The sequence below is a fragment of the Podarcis cretensis genome (genome assembly GCF_951804945.1).
Source record: "Podarcis cretensis genome assembly, chromosome: 1".
NCBI classification, from domain to species: domain Eukaryota; kingdom Metazoa; phylum Chordata; class Lepidosauria; order Squamata; family Lacertidae; genus Podarcis; species Podarcis cretensis.
Window position 1 is genome coordinate 117,589 of NC_137170.1, and position 7,810 is coordinate 125,398.

The following is a 7,810-nucleotide window of genomic DNA, read 5'->3' on the forward strand; positions in this document are numbered from 1 at the left end:
CTGAGTCCCTGACACCTTGTTTTGAGCAAGTCCAGCTTTCAGCTCAACTGACTCTCCCTTTCTTACCCTGATTAACAAAGTCAACAACCTGGGAAGTAAGTTTAAAATATAATTTACTTATTATCATGCATTGGTTCACAGCAATGGCAGGAGTAAAAATTATGCAGGCAAAATACCTCTGAAATTTTATGGTCTTCAAACTCCTGCCTTAAACCAATCGCCCAGCACACTTCCAGCAGTGTTGTAAACATGCAGCTTTTGTAAGCGGATTTGCCCTGATGGATAAACAGCTCAAGAAGCAAGAGCAGTCCAAGCAATAAGCTCTTTATTGCCCGTATTAAGCGTAATTGTTGAAATATATACAGAAAGTCCATTTATGGCTGCTGGTCCCAACAGTGGAACATCTCACTTAGCATACTATGGCACACAGCAGTAGTCTAAGGAGAAACTCCAGGTATAGGGCGGTATATAAACTCAATAAATAATAAAATAATAAAAAGCACAGTTTTTCAAAGCTATTTTTCCAGATGCTGCAAGCTGAGAATGATCTCATTCTTATATTGCAGCAGTGTAACCATTCTGGTTTTTCTGGCCAGCATCTGAAAGTTGCATCACATACAGAACAGAAACTCACTCAGTTGTCTGTAAAACAAATGATCAATCCCCCAACAATATTTACCTTTACAGTACAGTCAAACCTCAGTTGTCGAACGTAATCCATTCTGGAAGACAGTTTGACTTCCGAAACGTTCAACAACCAAGGATCAAAGGGTGGCCAGCAAAGTCAATGGAGATAAAAGAAAAAAACTCCACAGAAGCTGTTCGGCTTCCGAAAATTGTTCAAATACCGGAGCAGTTATTTCTGGGTTTTCGGTGTTCGGGAGCCAAAATGTTCCAAAACGGAGGCGTTTGGCAGCCGAGGTTTGACTGTATAACCAGTTTCTGGCACCTGCCTGCAGTGGAGCAGGCAAAGGGAACGTTTGCCCTCTTGGCTGGCCAAAGGGAGAGAGAGGAGCAGGAAGTACCAGGAGGTGCCCAGGGAGTACCCAGGAGAGGAGAGGAAATGACATCACACACAGTCCTCTCTACCAATTGCATTTTGATGGTCTTGATCCTTAGCTGTCAGCTGTAGTCTTAGCCCCTTCTCCTGCTAGCTAGCAAGAACCTGCACTTTTTAGGTTGGACTGCCAACCTAACCCTAACCCTCAGATTCAGGTAGGTTGCCATGTTGGTCTGACGCAGTCAAAATAAATAAAAACATTGTCCAGTAGCACCTTAGTGACCAACTAAGTTTGTGCATGCACACAAAAGCTTCTACCCAGAACAAACTTAGTTGGCCTCTAAGGTGCTACTGGACAATTTTTATTCTAAGCCTCAGAGAGAGCCCTCTCTACTAATTTTATTTCTATGGTCTGAGTCTCTGCCTGTCAGCAGTACTGCTCTGTGATCTTAGCCCCCTCTCATGCTAACTAGTAAGAATAGGCTTTTGTTTTGTTTGGCTGCTAATCGCCCACACTTTTTCAGCTGAGGCAAGCAGACCTGTGCCCCAGCACACCCTGTTCTGTTCCCCATCCACAGTTGGGCCAGGCAGGCTGCAGTGGGGTTCTCTTTCTTGCTCAGGCTCCGCAGGCGTCCTGCTGGCCCTCTGCATGTTCAGCAGTTTCCCAATGAGCCGCCTTGGGCAGGTGTGGCAAGGAGATTTGCTCTGTGGGTGGCCCAGCCAGGGAAGCGCCACTGGATCCCCTTGGCTGTGCTGGCCTCCATCAGGGCAGCTCTGGCAGAGCAACTCCCCAAGCCCCCCCAGGGAAAGCTGCGTGGTGGCTCATCCTCACCCCCTCCGTGGCACCCTGAGCCCCAATGGATCTGTGTCCCACTGCCCCACTTCAAGACTCTCTCCTCTGCCTTTGCCTGCAGAGGAATAAAAGCCAAGGGTGAAATGCCCCAAGCCCACTGAGGCGAGCCCCAACCCAGGGACTGTGCAAGAAGGAAGACGTCCAAGACTAATCCTTGTTAGCTCCTCTCCCCCTTCCTCTCAATGAGGCCCAATGGCTTTGGGGGAAGGGCATCTCTGAGGATTTGCCTTCCAGCTCTCGTGATGTTCAAAAGAAAAATCCTCACTGGGGCACCTGTCTGTCCCTGTAATTTGCAGGCGCCCCAAATGTGGTTTGAGCATCATGCTCCCCTTCCAGTTTATTTTCTTTTTTAAAATAATAATAATAATATTTATTACTTTTAAAGCTTACAAAAAAGAAAGAAGAGAAAGAAAACAAAAAAAGAAAAGAAGAAAACAATACAATACAATCTATAAACAATACAAAACACAACCTTAACACATTAAACTAAACACAATAAACAAAACAAAACAAAACAAAAACAATTTAAAAGCATACATCATACCTTTTCCATACTCTATCTTTCATTCCCTTGTTTCATCGACCTCCTCTCACCTCCCTCTTTGTATTCCACTTCCATTAATTGTTTCAGCAATTCCTTTCCATCTTTCTCTATTTTCTATCATATAAATGTCTTAACATATTTTTAATCTTATTTCCATTAAAACTAGTATACTTATTTAAGCTTAACTCCTTATAACATTTCTACTAAGGCCATAAAATTTCATTCCAACATTTTTCTATCACTCATTAATTTTACAATATTTCTATATATAGACTTTAAATTTTCCAATCTTCTCCCACCATCTCCTCTCCCCGGTCTCGGACTCTGCCAGTCACTTCTGTCAACTCCATACAGTCCATCAACCTGGAGATCTTATGTCCAAGGCTCTTAACTCTTTTCCAAGTCCCTTCTGCAGGTCTTCTTCATATTCTTTGATGCTATAGAGCAGATCTCGGGGAAACTCCGACCTAACAATACTTTTGTTCCTTCTCGACAGGTCAGCCAAATTTCCATAGTTAAAGCTAAAATCCATGAAGTATTTCAGGACATGTTTCAAGATTCCTCCAAATCCAAAGGCCCCCAGAACTCCAGTCTCCTCCTGACTCAAGTCCATGTCCCAAAAGTCAGTTAATCCCTGCATGGAGGGATCTTTCCAGCTTTCCTTCTCTAGTCCAGGCCGGGCTCCGATCCTCAAAATCTGACTTTTTCTAGATTCAATCATAAAAGGCCTCAACTTATAGTCCTCAATTTGCCTCTGTAAGGCTGAGGCTCCCACTTGTATTACTTTAGGTTCGACAACAACAACTTTCTCCTTCTCGTTCTCCATATTTTGTTCTGCTAAAGTAGATTCCTGTAGCAAATCCTGAATAATTTCTGTATTGGTGCTCACTTTTTGTCCCAAATTAATCACTTTTTGTCCCAAGTTATCAATTTTAGTAGCCATAACATCCGTCTTCTTGTGAAGCTGTTCCAACGAATAGCTTATCTTGCATAATGCAGTCACTAAGGCTTCTCCTGTCGACATTCTTAAATGGTCCAAGGTCAATCCTTGATTCTCACAGTTCTTATCCTGCAGCTGGAGATTCAGCTCCACTCTTGTAACAGTTTCAAAAGCTCCCTCTAGAGGGAAACAGTCTCCACTTGTATCAATCCTTTCAAGCACAGTTCCAAAAGTAACGTTAGTTTCAATTTTCAGTTACTTTTCCTCCTTTTTAAACGCAGAAGAGGGCAATGGAAACAATATATTTCTCTTATTTAACTGTCAACATACGTTTTATTCACAGTCAATGAACTCTGCCAAAACGTCAATCTACTGGCAGCCCGTTTCCAGGTTCAGAGCAGTGGTAATTTAATTTTTATCACTCTCTCCTGCAGGCTTACACAATCCAAAATTTCCCCCCTCTTCTCCTGCTTCCAAGGGGGGTTTAATGATTTTAATCGATGGAAGTTTAATCCTTTACATAAGACTTTCCAAGACCTTAGCTTGCAGCTTCTTTGCTTCAATCTATTTAACAAAAGGGGAAGGCGGACTTCCTGTTTGAAACCTTCCCATTTCGGTACCAAATTAAGACGTTTGTAAATCCAATTTTCCGTTCTACTCACGGGTAGTTGTTAAGAGTCAAATTGTCCACAGGAAAAAGTCAGCGCTCTCTGGCAACAGCAATGCGGCTTCCCTCCGTGAAAAAAGCAGTCAATTCGAAGCACCGCGCCACTCAACCCCACGTCGCTCCGGATCCCCAAAACTGGGTTTCCCCACGAGCAGGGGAGACGCAAAGGGTGCCAGCCGAATCCCACATTCACAAGCTTCTCCCGCCTGTGATTTTAATGGGTCTCCGCCTTCACCATGGCGGTCAGACCCTGATTTCCACGGAGCAAATTCCTCCCGATCGGAGGAACTCCGCCATTGCCGGAGGCACCAACCCAAAAGTCCCCTTCCAGTTTATTTTCTTGCTCTCTGGCTCCCTGGTTTCCAAGATGCCTGGTGAGGCCAGAAAGCAGAGGTTATTCCTCATTTTGCTTTCTCCTGGAGGGGTTTCTAAGTCCAAGTTGTATTTCATAGGAGTACAACGAAGACAGGAGATGGGACAGGACTGCAAATGTGGAAAGGGTGTTTAGGCTGGAACCCCTTTGTGGTTGAATGTTAGATAAACTGAGCATTTCACTAGTGGTGTGCTGGACCAGTCTTTCTGAAAACATGCCCTGTGGGAGATGCAGCAGAAATCTGGGGTGACAAAATATAGTGAAATATCTCTAAGCACATGGTCTGAGCTAGTAGTGAGCAGGCTTTGGCCCATTCTAAGTGAGTTTTCATGACGAAAGAGACTGAACAAAGGAGGAAACTTCCTTCCAGGTGAGGGGAGTGAGCTAGATGAGTCTAGGAATACAATTCTGTGGTCTTAACCATTTCATGCATTAACGAGCACTAATAAGCTTTACTACAATTTCCCACAGCTTGCTCAGGGTGGTTGAAACAAAGACTGTGAGGAACTCTCCAAACTGAGAGGATGTTCACAATAACAGCTTGGCATGCAGTGAGGTCATCCCTCCTCCTGGCTACACTGAAGCACAGAGCAGTTGTTTGCACCAGAAAGGGGGTGGGGTGGGGATGTCTTTCCCCAATGAAGCACATGACCCTTTTGGATCCCCCTCATCCCCTTCCATCTTTGCCTGCGCCACTGCTGTTCACGTCACCACTTGCTCCTCATCCACTTTCCTAAGTGGACTGAAACTGGTTTGAGAGAAAATGCATCAAAGAGCAGGATTTGCCAGGAACCTACAGAATTGATACAGCTTGTGGCAAACAGCGCATGGATGCAGCTTCGGAAATGAAGTAGGAATGCCCTGGATGGGAATGGGGAGGAAAGGGGCAAGGGCAATTCAATGCAAACAAGTTTTTCTTTTTTAAAAATAGATGTTATTAAAGTCTGAAAATGAATTCAAAGGTCAACCTAAAAGATAAAAAACTAATCTAAACCAAAGCACAAACAAAAAAGAAAAGAAATAAAGAAAATTATAACTTCTGATTCTTTGTCTGTCAGCTATATATAGAAAATTGTTCAAAGAATCCATTCCAAAATAATTCCCAGAATTCCACCAATATCATTTTTAATCCTCAATATTATATTATAAGGTCACTTTCTTTTTAATGCAAAAAGTCTATAAGGAATGTCCAATCTTGAGTAAATATTGACAATATTTTTCTCTGATTAAACATGTCTACTTCACCATCTCAGCTAAATCCAATAATTTTAACAACCATTCCTCCATGGTAGGTAATGATGAATCTTTCCATCTTTCTGCTTATAAAAGTCTCACAGCTGTAATCATGTATTGAAATAAAGTTCCATAATCTTTTTCTAATTAGAATCATAGAATTATAGAGTTGGAAGGGATTCCCCCAGGCTGATCTAGTCCAACCCCTGCAATGCAAGACTCTCAACTCAAGCTCCCATTCAGTGCCTTCAGTATCTTCTTGTATGGGAAGGGGGATGATCTATTCTCTTACATTCTTGTATTCTCTTGACATAGTGATATTTCTGACTTGCAGCCACATCTGATACTCAGCAAACCCCTAGCCAGTTCAGGTATCTCAGGTGTTCCAGCTCAAGCACACCTGGTGCAACTAATCAACACCTGTTGTATTTGTGCTGTTGTGAGGGATTCTATTCAGGGGGTTGAATGATAGTGAGACTGGAGTTGCAAATTCAGATGAATTGGAGGGAAACCACTTGAAGCATCCATTGTGTTGAGCTATTTCAATTGCTTTTGTTTGATTTGCTCATTGCAAACAGCCGAAAGTCTGTAATTTTTGATAATAAACCTGATTTGCAATGGGAGTTGAATAATTTTGATTTCAACTGTATGTTGTATGAAATAGCCTCTTATGAAAGCTTAATTGAATCCCAAACTGTTTGCATCTCTATGACTTTGTCTGAATTATTCTCCAATAAATGTTTTAACTTCTGTTTGCAGTCTTGTACAACCTTTTCTTGTAATAAGTCTTTACACAAACATTTTTTCCTGTTGAAAGTCATAATAACTGGATTATGATTGAGAAAGTCTTTGGTAATGTTAAAGCCGGAGGGGGGGATTGTGACACCCTAGAGTGGCTGGGGAGGCCCAGCCAGATGGGCGGGGTATAAATAATAAATTATTATTATTATTATTATTTATTATAGAAGTGGTACCATGGCCTTGAGTCAGGATGATGAGCCTGAGCGTTCCCCTACACTGTTTGCACAAATGCAACATAACCCTAAACCCCCAAAGCTCCCTCTTTTGTTCTAATTCTAATTTTTGTTCAGCATAATGTGTGTACACTCAGAGGATGACTACCAAACCATCCTAAATGTATTCGCAGAAGCTTACAAGAAGCTTGGCCTATCGCCAAACATCCAAAAAAACCAAAGTACTGCACCAACAAGCACAAAACAATCCCTCTGCACCACCACAAAGCGACCTCAGTGGTGGAAAGTGTCAATCACTTCTCTTACCTGGGCAGTTATCTTTCCACAAGGGCCAACACTGATGCGGAAATCCAGCATCGCCTGAAAGTGCAACTTTCTCCTGATTGAAATGCAGAGTGTTTGAGGACCAGGACATTCACAGGGAAACCAAAATGCTTGTTTACAAAGCTATTGTACTACCAACCTTACTGTATGCTTGTGAAACATGGACCACTTACAAACACCATCTCCAACTTTTTGAAAGATTCCATCAACAGTGTCTCCCAAAAAATTTACACATCACTTGGGAAGACAGGCAACATCAACTTCGTTGGACTGGTCAGGTTGTGCGGATGCCTGATGATCGTCTTCCAAAGCAACTTGTTGTTGTTTAGTCATTTAGTCGTGTCCGACTCTTCGTGACCCCATGGACCAGAGAACGCCAGGCACTCCTGTCCTCCACTGCCCCCCGCAGCTTGGTCAGACTCATGCTGGTAACCTCGAAAACACTATCCAACCATCTCGTCCTCTGTCGCCCCCTTCTCCTTGTGCCCTCCATCTTTCCCAACATCAGGGTCTTCTCCAGGGAGTCTTCTCTTCTCATGAGGTGGCCAAAGTACTGGAGCCTCAGCTTCAGGATCTGTCCTTCCAGTGAGCACTCAGGGCTGATTTCCTTCAGAATGGAGAGGTTTGATCTTCTTGCAGTCCATGGGACTCTCAAGAGTCTCCTCCAGCACCATAATTCAAAAGCATCAATTCTTCGGCGATCAGCCTTCTTTATGGTCCAGCTCTCACTTCCATACATCACTACTGGGAAAACCATAGCTTTAACTATACGGACCTTTGTTGGCAAGGTGATGTCTCTACTTTTTAAGATGCTGTCTAGGCCTGTCATTGCCCTTCTCCCAAGAAGCAGGCGTCTTTTAATTTCGTGGCTGCTGTCACCATCTGCAGTGATCATGGAGCCC